The following is a 14,397-nucleotide window of genomic DNA, read 5'->3' on the forward strand; positions in this document are numbered from 1 at the left end:
GAGTTCACTTTTCATGCTCCATAAATAATTCTAAAGCCTTTGCCACTGAAAAATCCAACCTTTGGCTAGAAATAGTTCAAAGGCAAAAGCTTTTGGAGCCTTATGTCTAGGTCATCTGTTCCACCTCACATTTAAGAGACACAGGTGCACTTTCCATAGAATCAAGTATCTTCCCAGATATTGTTGATGTTTTCTAATTCCAGCTACTCCAATCCAAGTATCTTTTCTGCTGACATATCTCTCTCCATTGAGTTAAGAAATAAGTTGGGAAGGGATGATAATTAGCTAGATTGACAGTTATTTTCCTTTAGTTATTTGACTAAATAGGTTCTGTGACTTATTTTGCTGCTGATTAGAAATCTTTCATCAGAAACCTTTGATATTATGTAGTTTTGCTAACCTATGTCTAGATATGGATTAGGTATTAGTCATTCTATTCAGAAGTTGTACTTTTCAAGGCTGTCTTCATTTTTCAAAAGTTTTAGCTATTGTCTGTCTTCCTTCATTCCCTCAATCTTCTCCTTTTGAACTTCTATTAGATTTTTCTCCTCTGTATTTTTCTATGTACTTTCATGTTTTCTATTCTTTATTCCTCCTCAGTTCATTCTGGATGATGTATTCCAGTTACCTAAAAATCACTTCAACTATGACTAATGTGCTTTTAATATATCCACTCAGTTTTTTATTTTATTTTGGTAGCTATAGTTTTTAGATATTCTTTTTTGGTTCTTTTGCAAATGTCAACATTTTCCAGAATATCCTAATCTTTAGTTATGATTTTATATATTTATTTTAATAGTTTTAAACATACTATTTTATAGGGTTGTTTTTTTTAATATTCTAGTTTTTTCTGGATGGTTGGTGGATATCCTTGCTGTACATATATTGACTCTAATTCATGAAAATGCATCTTTTTGTATGGTGTATGATTGTTTGAAGATGATCGCATCTTGAGCAAGGTATTTTTCCTGTTCCTGTGAAAGTCCTATATGTTGTGTTGTGAAAGTCCAGTCAGTACCTTTTCATTTCTCTTGCTGTCAGAGCCCTGGGGCAGTGGTCGGCTCTTTGGCCCCTTGAGTGTGGCTCTTCCACAAAATACCACGTGTGGGCATGCATATACAGTGCGATTGAAACTTCGTAGCCCATGTGCAGAAGTCAGTTTTCAGCCTGAGCAAGTCTATTTTGAAGAAGTGGAGTTAGAACACTCAAGGGGCCAAAGAGCCGCATGTGGCTCGCGAGCTGCGGTTTGCCGACCACTGTCCTAGGGATTTTATTTTTTTTATTATTTTTTAAAATATATTTTATTGATTTTTTACAGAGAGGAAGGGAGAGAGATAGAGAGTTAGAAACATCGATGAGAGAGAGTCATTGATCAGCTGCCTCTTGCACACCCCCTACTGGGGATATGCCCACAACCAAGGTACATGCCCTTGACCGGAATCGAACCCAGGACCCTTGAGTCCACAGGCCGATGCTCTATCTACTGAGCCAAATCAGTTCCAGCTGTCCTAGGGATTTTAATGGTCCTTATAACTTCTCAGGAGTTTCCATGCCATTTAGATCATGTAAATTCCCCTAATATTCAATTAAAGCATAGGCCTGTCGTTTCCATTTCTTGGGGCTTTTTCTCTATTCTCTATTACCTCTAAGTGAGGTCGGTGAAAGAAAGTTTTTTTATTTTTCATCTTTTTCTGAGCCAGTGCATAGAATTTTTCCTACTCTCTTTCACTGACAGGGTAGCTCATCAAGGCTCCAGATTTCATGAAGAGAATTATAGTCTGGTCTTTGTCACTCACCCACAGGTACTCTTACCTTAAAAACTGGAAAACAAATCTCTATTCCTGGATGGGCGCAAAAACTCCAGGGGCCAGACCCTGAAGCTATTCTGAATCTAGGTCAGTTCCCACTTCTCACTCTGATTTTAAGTTCTTTCTTAATTTTCAGTATCTGGGGATTTTCCTGTCTTTTGAGCTTGTCCTGATCATTTATTTTTTAATAGTTTATGACATTTCTATGCATGTAAAGTCAGGGAGTGCCAGTCTGCCATTTCAGCCTACCATGTTCCCAGATTCTTAGATATGGAAGAAAAACACATTCTAGATAATGAGTTCGAGATAATGGCAATTTTATCTAAGTTTGGGAGACTCGATAACAAGTTCTGCACAAAATGTTCCTTTGCACCTTTCTAGCTCCCTTCCTGTGAGAAGACATATTGGGGGCGGGGGGGGACAAAACAGACTTAGATTTAAACTCCCACACCGTGAGTCAGTCTTCATTTTGCCTTTTGCTTCTTAAAGAGTGACCTTAAAGAGTAATCATTTTACTTCTCTGAGTCTTAGTCAAGTTGAAGTTAATAATACCTGCTTTACCTAGCCTACAAGTCTGTAGAGAAGATCATAGCTTAAGAAGCAAAGTTAAAGTATAGTGCTTTACAATTCTAAATCGAACTTTAGTTCAATTTTCTGCTCCCTGCCCTTTATTTCTAACCAGAGCTCAGTCTGTTCGTGTAATTTACCGTTTTTCCCCTCCCTTCATATTGAGTTGGCTAAATCTCCGGTACATACATGTTGAATAGAAGTGGTGACAGTGGGCATGCATCCTTTTCTCATTCCCAATCTCAGAAAGTTTTCAGTATACCCTTAAATCTGGTATCAGTTTGTTCCATGCTTCCATGTCTCTGGGTCTATTTTGTTTGGCAGTTTATTTTGTTCATTTGATTTCACATGTAAGTGAGATCCTGTGATACTTGTCTTTCTCTGACTGGCTTATTTCGCTTAGCATAATAGACTGCAGATTTTTTAACTCTCCCCATATTCCAAGGAACACTAGAATAAAGACTACAGTAGTCAAAGACAAATGTCAAGAATGTGAATAATTTTACTGGAATGAGAATGAGTGTAATACTAATTGACTCCTTTACAGCTACCCTGGCCTAAATTGCTTATTTTGGAAGAATGGAGAATGTGGGACTCAAAGGAACCTTGCTCTTTTACTTTTCTTGGGCTGATTGATCTTTGAGAAGAGTGAATTTTTTAAATGACAGCGTAAGAAAAGGCATTAAATGATAATCTTCAGTAAAGTTGTCATAGATATGTAAATCCTTTTGACTATTGTTATTATAAAGTGAACATTTCTTCCCTTAGCAAGAATGATTAAATCTGATAAAGCCTTTACCTAAGTAGTTTAGGACACTTTCTTCCTAGCAGCTTTAAATTGCAACTAGAAGCCCGGTGCACAGAATTCATGAGCGGGTGCGGTCCGTAGGCCTGGCTGGCTATTGAAGCGCAAGTGTCCAGTGTGGAAGGGCATGTTCCAGCTGACCTCTGGGCCCTGGGCAGCACCTGGGCCCCTGGACCCCCACGCACTGCCCTCTGCCCGAGTCACAGTACCAGTGGGCAGCGTGGGCCTCTGGGCCGCTCAGTGGTGCCATAGAACCAGGCGGGCAGCATGCTCTCTCCTGGCTGGCCTCGCAGATCTGCTCTGGGGCCTGATTGGTCCCTGCAGTCTCAGCAGCTGCGGCCTAGCTCACCCAGAAGAGGCCACACAGGTGCGGGGTGGGCTTCTCGTGGGGGTCTGGCACCTGAGCGCCAGGAGCTTCTCTGGCTCATGAGCCCTGGCGTTCTGGGGAAGGGAGCATGGAGAGAGAGTGAGCTCTGTGGACACCCCACATTTTCACCACACCTCCATCCTCATCTCCCCTGCTTCCAGGTAGCCAGCAGCCTCCCCCCAACCCCCTCCTACCCCAGTGCCACAGGAGATTGGTTGCTGCGCCGCCCCCCCACCCCACCCCCCCAATTTTCTGTCTCAGCCCCCTCAGTGCATGGGAGCTGGGTGGTGGCCCCACCCCCTGCCACTGCCACTGGTCTCAGTCTGCGGGGCAATCAGGGCCCCCACTCACACCTATCTTGGCCTGGCGTTGCCCGCTTACCTGCTCCACCATCCCACTCTCGACAGGGCCCATTGGGGCCGGCAGTGCCTCCACTGCTGCCTACTGCCAGGGCCAGGTTGCCTAAGCCCACTTGTTCTGAACTGCCCCTGGTGGTCAGCGCACATCATAGCAAGCAGTTGAATTCCTGGTCAAGGGGACAATTTGCAAATTAAGATTTTATTATATAGGAAGGATTATAACTTCTCTTATTAACATCTGTGGAAAGGATAGACCCATGTATACACTAACAGTTGTCTCATTTAGCCCATTTCACATCTGTTTAAGAGCCAGCTAAAAATAGCAGTGATAAAGGTGATAATGTAATTGTTTAATTTCAAGTACTAGATAAAGCTAATGAACTTAGTGCATATACTCAGTAATTATTAACTTTTGGATTGAGGATGCACTGCAGAGCAGAAAAGTTTTATTTTGTGATATTCTTCATTTCTGTCTTCTAATTTTGTGGCACCAAATCTGATGAGACTAATATGAATGCATGGGTACTTTTATTTATGAAAACAAGACTTACAGAACTTAATCTTTTCACAGATTATAAATAAGGAAATTGGTTTGTCATTTCTTGTTCACTTTAATGAGATTTTAACTCTAATTTACATATTGCATACAATGAATATTTATGGACTTTCTATTTGGATAGCATAATGTGCAAGCACTGGGGATAAACTTTTTTTAAAAGCAATCTCTATCCTCTCTAAGACTATGGAGTGGGGTCTAGTAGGTGGAACAAGGTGTATAAATAAATGATCTTTGATAATAATAATGAATGATGGCTAACCCTTTGGGGAGACTAGGCACCTATTTTACATACTAATTCATTTTGTTCCCACAATAGCCTTCAGGTAGTTACTGTTATTGTCCGTATTTTCCAATGAAACAGTTGAGGCACAAAGTTATTAAGTGACTTGTCCAGTGCCTTACTGATCATAAGTGATGGAGTTGAGATTCAGACCCAGGCAATCTATTTCAAGAATAGACTTGTGTTCTTGACAGCTATTCTGTACTTCCTCTTGTTCTAGAGGAACAATAGTAGTAAGAAAAAAGTATTCTAATGCTGTTAAATACAATAACCCCTAGACTCATGTGGCATTTTAAATTTAAATTAACTAATTAAATTAAAATTTTAGTTCCTCAGCAGTAGTCACATATTACTAGTGGTTACTGAATTGGATGTTTGTTTGTTTTTAAATATATTTTATTGATTTTTCATAGAGAGGAAGAGAGAGGGATAGAGAGTTAGAAACATCGATGAGAGAGAATCATCGATCAGCTGCCTCCTGCACACCCCCCACTGGGGATGTGCCCGCAACCAAGGTACATGCCCTCAACCAGAATCGAACCCGGGACCTTTCAATCCGCAGGCCGACGCTCTATCCACTGAGCCAAACTGGTCCCGGCTGGATTTTTTTTTTATCATCACAGAAAGTTCTTATATAAACAACACTTATGCAGAAAATTAGTGTTATAGCAATTCAGGAGATGTTTGTGAAGAGTAGAAAATTATATTACCATTATTGATTGAATGGGTGGCCTGGGCATGATGAAGAACATAAGTTACTCACCTGAAGCTATCCAGAAAGCATTTGAAAATGAGTTGAAGTTCAAGAGAAGATGGGGAGTTGAAATCATCTGTATGGAGATGAGAGATGAGGTTTTCAGAAAAGAACATTTAGAAAGAGAAGAGCTGGTGAAGAATTTTGGTGTATATTTAGAAAGTTGAAGGTGAAAGAGGGCTCAGAAAAAGATTTATCAAAAGGTAGGAGAATAGCCAAGATGATGAAATACTATAAGAGCAAAGAGAGATGAGAATTTCACAAAGGGAGGATTGATTTTTAGTATGAAATATTATAGAGATGTAAGGAGTGAGAAGAAGAAAAAAGTTGAATTTGGTGATGATGAAGTCACTGCTGACCTTTGAAAGTGCAAGGAATGTCAGTGGCAGGAAGCAAATGATGTGAGTAGATAGAGAGAAAAGAAAGACAAAGTGTAGAGGTTAAGTAAAGGGCCCTGGCCAGTGTGGTTCAATTGGTTAAGTGGCCTTCCATGCACCAAGAAGTCTCCAGTTTGATTCCCAGTCAGGGCACACGCCTAGGTTTCAGGCTCCGTCCCCAATAGGGAGCATGCAGGAGGCAGCCAATCCATGTTTTTCTCTCATTGATGTTTCTCTTTCCCCTCCTCCCTCTCTCTCTCTCTCTCTCTCTCTCTTTCTCTCTCTCTCTCTAGAAATCAATAAAAACATTTTTTTTTTAAATAGAGGTTAAGTAAAAGATTGAATGGATACGAAATAGAAGGGAAAAGTGAAGGGTTTTTTTTGTTTTTTTGTGTGTTTTTTTTTAGAGGAGGGACTGACCTTGGCTGAAGGCAAAACAAGATTACTAGAAAGGAGAGATAATTAGCAGCAATCTCTATAGTAGTCATTCATTCATTTGTTCATTCAGTACATAGTATATTGCATACCTACTGGGTATCAGACACTACAGGCATACCTCATTTTCTTGTGCTTTGCTTTCTTGTGCTTTATAGATGTTGTGATTTTTGCAAAATGAAGGCAACACCCTGCACCAGTGAAACATTACCACTTGCTCTATTATGACACTCATTTTATTGCAATGGTCTGGAACAAACCTGTCATCTCTCTGAGGTATGCCTGTATAGCAGTGAATGAGTCAAATTCAGTTCCTGCTCCTTGCTGCACTTTCCTAGTTGCTCTTTTCCATCATCTCTTTTTTCCCAACTCTCTTCTAAGACCTCTTACCTTTTTATTTCTCTAACTAGTAGCCCATTGCACGGTATCACGCTGCAGTAGGCTGCCCACTGCTTCCACAGGAGCCAGCAGGAACCGCAGCATGCCCCCGGGAGCTGTGCTGCTTCCATGGGAGGCAGGCCTGCCATCTCCTCTCTGGGCCTGCGTTCAGCCACAGAGGCTGCAGGCTGGCCCCCTGTCCCCCAGAGACCCTCTGTGGCTGGGCCGTTGCCCCAGCGACGAAGCAAGCATCCCACCTTGGCTGTTCCACACCCACTGCCCAGAGGCCCTCCATCGCTGCAGCAGTGAAGCAAGCATTCCGCCAGGCCACTCACACTGCCCGCTCTCAGCAGCAGCCCCCCCAGGACTGGGGGCTACAGTGAGGCTGAGGGAACTGGGCTCCGCCATCTTGTGGCTATGGGCACCGCCATTATCGTGACAGAGTGATGGTTAATTTGCATATTTCCCTTTTTTTAGATAGGATAATAATAAGCAGGCGTATATACCAGACCAAACTTATTAGCATTTATAACATTCAGCATTCTTTCTTGATGTGTCTTATTTTCTTTACTAAATTTGATTTTAGTTTTTAAAAGTTACAAACAATGAATCAACTATTTAAATGAGACAAAACCTTTTGTACTTAGTCTTAATTTTGTTTCCAATAAAATGTCAAGAGTTGAGTGAGAAGCAGCATTAGGAGTATGGTTCCTTTTTTCCATTTGATGATCAGCCACATACTGTTTGCTACCTGTAGAGAAATTTTTCTTTGTATAACTCTAAAGTCTGTAAGGATGTTATTAAGTCCTTGATGACCTATCCTACCTAATAAAAAAGTAATATGCAAATTAACCATCACTCTGCTTCATTAGCCACGCCCATAAGCCAATCAGAGCGAGTATGCAAATAAATCCAACCAAGATGGCTACAGCCACAGAGAGCAGGAGGGAGGCATTTCCCCAGGGAGGAAGCCAAGCTTTCCTTGCCAGCCTAAGCCTCCACTGAAGGCTACAAAGTTTCAATTATAGAAAGTAAACAAAATCCAAACAAAAATGGCTGCTGCCTTGGGCAAACAGGAGGTTTGGCTCCACTCCAGGCTACAAAGTTTCAATTGTAGAAAGTAAGTAAATTCCAGATACCAGGGTCTCCACTTGGGTTGCCAGGGGGCATGGCTGGCCTACAAACCACCACAGGCCCCTCACTTAGGCCACCCCACGCCCCAAGGGAACCCCCACCCTGATCCAGGACACCTTTCAGGGCAAACCAGCTGGCCCCCACCTGTGTACCAGGCCTCTATCCTATCTAATCAAAGAGTAATATGCAGATTAAACATCACTCCAACACACAAGATGGCTGTGGTCAAAGATCCTGCCCCTATGTGGACACAAAATGGCCAGCAGGGGAGGGGATTTGCAAGGCACTAGGCCTGCAAGGGAGGGCAGTTGAAGGCCATCAACTCTGCGGGGGAGAGCAGTTAGGGGTGACCAGGCCGGCAGAGGAGGGAAGTTGGGGGCAAACAGGCCGGCAGGGGAACAGTTAGACATCAATCAGGCTGGCATGGGAGTGGTTAGGGGTGAACAGGCTGGCAGGCAGAAGCAGTTGGGGGCAATCAGGAAGGCAGGCAGGTGAGCAGTTGGAAGCCAGCAGTCCTGGATTGTGAGAGGGATGTCCAACTGCCCACCAGGATTGGGCCTAAATGGGCAGTCGGACATCTCTCAAGGGGTCCCAGATTGGAGAGGGTGCAGGCTGGACTGAGGGACAAACCAACCTCCCTCCCACCCCCATGCATGAATTTCGTGCGCCGGGCCTCTAGTTTAAGTATGAAACACATTGCTTATAGTTTGGCAGTAAGAGTCCACCCTCTCATCATGTTGGTCTCTTAGTATAGCACCAAAAAACTACTTATTGTGTGGAGAGCAATACCTTTTATAATGTCAAGCTTTCCCTTGGAGATCACTCACCCATGTGAAAGATATAATATTATAACTACAAGCTAGCTACTGGTTTAAAGTTCTTAGGACTCATTCCATTTGAATTAAGTTAAACAGTATTAGTTGAACAAGTTGGAAAGGAAGAAGGATACTTTCTCCTAATTCTTGAGGGAAACAATGAAAGGTGATTAGGGAAGGTATTTTGTCAAGCTGGCTTGGGACTATGTGTAGCCAAAAGGGATCTGGGTAACAGACTTGGTACATTGAATGCTTAAGAGGGCATGCTACCTGGGAATTGTATTACATAGCGGCTATTCTTAGAGGAATTAGTCTTTTAGGGGAGGTAACATTAGACATTTGAAATAATTTTAGAGATAAAAATGGTATACTGCAATGCTTGCTAAACTTAATTATGTAACAATCACCTAGGGAGCTTTCTTTAAAAATACAGGTTTTCTTGAGCCCCACGCTAAAAGCTGCTGCTGATCCCCCTCCTCATTCTCCTCCTGGTTTTGTCAGAGAGGAAGGGAGAGGATGAGAGAGCTAGAAACATCAATAAGGAGAGAGAATCATTGATCAGCTGCTTCTTACATGCCCCACACTGGGGATTGAGCCCACAACCCCAGGCATATGCTCTTGACTGGAATCAAACTCTGGACCTTTTTTTAAATCCTCACCCAAGGATATTTTTTTCCACTTATTTTTAAAGAGAGTGGAAAGCAGAGGGGGACCGACAGAAACACCAATGTTGGAGAAACACATTGATTGGTTGCCTCCAGCATGCTCTGGACCACAGTGATGAGCTTGCAACTGAGATACGTGCCCTTGCCGAAACTGGTTTGTCTCAATAGATAGAGCGTCGGTCTGCAGACTGAAAGGTCCCAGGTTCGATTCTGGTCAGGGACGTGTACATTGGTTGCGAGCATATCCCCGGCAGGGGGTGTGCAGGAAGCAGCTGGTCGATGTTTCTCATCGACGTTTCTAACTCTCTATCCCTTTTTTTTCATCTCTGTGGAAAATCAATAAAATATATTTAAAAAACAAAAGCAAAAAAAGAGATACGTGCTCTTGACCAGAAACAAACCTGGGATCTTTTAGTCTGCAGACCAATGCTCTACTCGCCGAGGCAAACCAACTAGGGCAAGAATATTTATTTAAATATATTTTATTGGTTTTTTTACAGAGAGGGAGAGAAATAGAGAGTTAGAAACATCAATGAGAGAGAACATCAATTAGCTGCTTCCTGCACACCTCCTACTGGAGATGTGCCCACAGCCAAGGTATATGCCCTTGACTGGAATCAAACCTGGCACCCTTCAGTCCGCAGGCCGACACTCTATCCACTGAGCCAAACCGATTAGGGCAAGAATTCTATTTTTAACAAGCTTCCTATTAATTCTGATTTAGTTCATTCTCAGAACTGTACTTGAGAAGCACTGGTGTTCAGTAAAATAAAGTGAATATAATAAAACCTTGGAGGATGAGTTATCCTAGATTTATTTGTTGATTTAAACAAACATAGCCAAGCATCTAATAAGTACTGTGTACTATACTATTTTCTAGAACTACAAAGGTGAATAATACATGATCCTGTCCTTATGCTCAAAGTCTAATAGAAGAGAAATTGGCAGATAAATAAAGCAATGTGGTTAGAAATGATAGATGTGTACAGGGTGTTATGGCAGCAGTGTACAGGGTGTTATGGCAGCAAGTAGGAGGATCGAAACCGCCCTGGTTGGTTTTGGGTTTTGGAGGGAAAGGAGATGGATCAAGAAAGCTTCAGTTATGTGGCTGAATTTTGTTTTCTCTTTCTCTCTCTCTCTCTCTCTCTCTCTCTCTCTCTCTCTCTCTCTCTCTCTCTCTCTCTCTCTCTTTCTCTCTCTGTCTCTCTATTGGTTAAGATATTACATATGTGTCCTTATCCCTCCATTGCTCTCACTCCCCTAGTGTGTGTCTATTGGTTTGGCTTATATGTACACATACAAGTCCTTTGGTTGATCTCTTCCTCTTAATCCCACCCGCCCCTACCTTCCCTCTCAGGTTTGACAGTCTGATTGATGCTTCTCTGTCTCTGAATCTGTTTTTGTTCATCAGTTTATGTTTTTCATTATATTCCATAAATGAATGAGATCATGTGATATTTATCTTTCTTTGACTGGCTTATTTTGTTTAGCATAATGTTCTCCAGGTCCATCCATACTGTTGCAAGTGGTAAGAATTCTTTCTTTTTCACAGCAGCGTAGTATTCCATTATGTAGATGTATCACAGTTTTTTAATCGACTCATCTGCTGAAAGAACTTAAGTTGTTTCCAAATCTTAGCTATGGTAAATTGTGTTGCAATGAACATAGAGGTACATATATCCTTTCTGATTGGTGTTTCTAATTTCTTGGGATATATTTCTAGAAGTGGGATCACTGGGTCAAATGGGAGTTCCATTTTGAGTTTTTTGAGGAAACTCCACACTGTTTTCCACAGTGGCTGCACCAGTCTGCATTCCCACCAGCAGTGCACAAGGGTTCCTTTTTTTCTGCATCCTCACCAACACTTGCCATTGTTGATTTTTTTATGCTAGCCATTCTGACAGGTGTGAGATTGTATTGCATTGTCATTTTGATTTGCATCTCTCGAATGATTAGTGACTTTGAGCATGTTTTCATATGTCTCTTGGCCTTTCTTATATTCTCTTTCGAAAAGAATCTATTGAAGAGAATGTCGGAAGTATTTGGAAATGTAGCAGCTTTCATATTTTACATATGTGTCCTTATCCTCCATTGCCTTCACTCTCCTGGTGTGTGTCTAATGGTTAGGCTTATATGCACGCATAGAAGTCCTTTGGTTGATCTCTTCCTCTTAATCTGGAGAAAGAGAGAGAAGCAGAGAATAATTGTATTCTGGATTGCTTTCCATGGGTGCAGACAACCAAGCAAGGTGATGCTCATGAGTTAAGAAACACATTCCTACAGTATGCCAGTACTGAAGTTGATGGAGAACATTATATGACCCTGGAAGACTTTGTCCAGCGCTATCTTGGACTGTATAATGACCCAGATAGCAATCCAAAGATTGTTCAGCTCTTGCCAGGAGAGCTGATCAAACCAAGGATAGGTTGATCTCCTATCAAGAGTTTTTGGCATTTGAGTCTGTTTTTTGTGCTCCAGATTCCATTTTCATAGTGGCTTTCCAGTTGTTTGACAAGAGTGGAAATGGAGAGGTGACATTTGAAAATGTCAAAGAAATTTTTGGACAAACTATTGTATTATTCTTCATCATAATTTCTAGTTTGTTTTCCATTCTGGAAGGAAAAGATATTTGCTGATAAAGAGGTATCACAAGACCAAGTGCCAACACCATTGGATAAGAGATCCTTTGGAAAAGATGCCTGTCAGTGGATGCCAGGGAATAGGCTAAGACTCGTGGTGCTGATGCGATTCCATTGTGTTAAATGTGTGCATACATCCTCCTCTGTTCATCGATCCAAAGGCATGTCCTAGACAGCTCCTCTGCCATTGTGTTCCTGGAGACAGGGCATCTCCTGCTCTACTGGCTTAGTTTTGCCTTCCTCTGACACAGCAAGGGCCTAGCTGTCAAAACAGTAAAGGATGCTTTGGCAATTTTCCTCATATGGATATGATTCCAGTAAAAAATGAAATAACAAAATGTGTGTGTGTGTGGGGGGGGGGGGGGAGTATCTATTGAGGTCCGTTGCCCATTTTTTATTGGGTTATTTATCTTTCTTTTAAGTTGTATGAGTACTGGATTCACTGTGCCCCGTAGATTTTTGGATTGTTGTGTTTTCATTGTCATTCATTTCCAAGATGTTTTTAATTTCTTCTTTGACTTCTTTGGAAACCCAGTCATTGTTTAACAGCATGCTATTCAGCTTCCAAGTGTTTTAATTTTTTGATTTTTTATTATAGTTTATTTCTAACATTATGCCATTGTGGTCTGAGAATATGCTTGATATGATTTCAATCTCCTTGAATTTGGAGAGGCTTTGCCTGTGACCCAATATGTGATCTATCTTTGAAAATGTTCCATGTGCACTTGAGAAGAATGTATATTTTTTGGCTTTGGAGTGAAGTGTTCTGAAGTTGTCAATTCTATCTGATCTAGTGAGTCATTTAGGATTGCTGGTTTTTGTTTTTGTTTTTTTTTTTTTTTTTTTTGGGGGGGGGGTTGCTGATTTTTTGTCTACAGAATTTTTCCAGTGATGTCAGTGGGGTATTAAAGTCCCTTACTGTGGTTGTATTGTTGTTGATCTCTCCCTTGATATCTTCCAGGAGTTTTTGTGTGTGTGTGTGTGTGTGTGTTTTTAATGTTTTATTGATTTTTTACAGAGAGGAAGAGAGAGCGATAGAGAGCTAGAAACGTCGATGAGAGAGAAACATCGACCAGCTGCCTCCTGCACACCCCCTACCGGGGATGTGCCCGCAACCAATGTACATGCCCTTGACCGGAATCAAACCTGGGACCTTTCGGTCCGCAGACCGACGCTCTACCACTGAGCCAAACCGGTTTCGACAGGAGTTTTTTTTATTTATTTGGGTTTTCCTGCATTGGGTGCATATATATAATATTTACCAGGGTTATATCATCTTGTTGTATTGATCTCTTTAGTATTATGAAGTGGCCTTCCTTATCTCCTATTATGGCCTTCACTTTGAGGTCTATTTTGTCTGATATAAGTATTGCTACTCCCGCTTTTTTTTTTTTTTCCCATTTTCCTGAAAGATATTTTTCCATCCCTTCACTTTCAGTCTGTGTGAATCCCTTGTTCTGAGGTAGTTTTTTGTTTTTGTTTTGTTTTGTTTTGTTGTGTTTTTTTTGTTTTTTTATCCATTCTAGCTGAGCTTTTTGATAATAGATAACTGATTCCATATAACAACTTGTGTGTTTCAATGGTTTTGCTTATAAATCTTGCTTAAATATATGTTTCCATGGTTTCTTAAACAGAACTCATATAATTTCACCTTTATTATCAGTTATTTATGCCATGTAGCAAAGTAGTGATACCTTTTAATACAGTTTACAGAATTAGTTCCCATTATCCAAAATGATCCTTGCTGCTGTGATTTTCCAGTTCTCTTTGTTGTCAGTCTGATAATTATCTTCTTTTAATGACAGTTTGAGAACTTTGATATGCCTGTGTAATACCTTATTTGCTTAAACTTTTCCTGCCATAGCTGGTTTGGCTCAGTGGATAGAGTGCTGGTCTGCTGACTGAAGGGTTCCAGGTTCGATTCTGGCCAAGGGCATATGCCTGGGTTTCGGGCTCGATCCCCAGTATGGGGCATGCAGGAGACAGCCAATCAGTGATTCTCTCTCATCATTGATGTTTCTATCTCTGCTTCCCTTACCCTTCCTCTCGGAAATAAATTTTTTTAAAAAATTCTTTAGATAAAAGAATTTGTACAAAAAATGTGAATAAATAAAAAGAGTGAAGCATTTTGTTAAATATAGTATGTCAGTTCTTTAAAAAAAATGTATATTTTTATTAATTTTATGTTCATTTTTATTAATACAGTGTTATCAACTTTAGTCACCATGTTATACCCCAGACCCTCAAACCTTATTCATCTTATAGCTGAAAGTTTATGCTCTTTAACCTCTCCCTATTTCCCCCACTGTCCAGCTATAAAAGTGGTTCTCCCTGCAAATCACTTTTTTACTGTTTCTATAAATTTGACCTTTTATTTTGAGTTCACATATAAGTGATACTATGCAGTATTTGTTTTTCTCTGTCTGGCTTATTTCATTTAGCATAATTCCCTCAA

General features: G+C 41.0%; 1 protein-coding gene across 1 annotated transcript in view; it reads left to right on the forward strand.

Moving 5' to 3' along the window:
- RABL3 (RAB, member of RAS oncogene family like 3) overlaps nucleotides 1–14,397 on the forward strand; it is a 39,131-nt gene that overhangs the window by 4,323 nt on the left and 20,411 nt on the right. The window lies entirely within an intron of this gene.

This window comes from Pipistrellus kuhlii, unplaced genomic scaffold, assembly GCF_014108245.1.
Source record: "Pipistrellus kuhlii isolate mPipKuh1 unplaced genomic scaffold, mPipKuh1.p scaffold_m20_p_2, whole genome shotgun sequence".
Classification (NCBI taxonomy): domain Eukaryota; kingdom Metazoa; phylum Chordata; class Mammalia; order Chiroptera; family Vespertilionidae; genus Pipistrellus; species Pipistrellus kuhlii.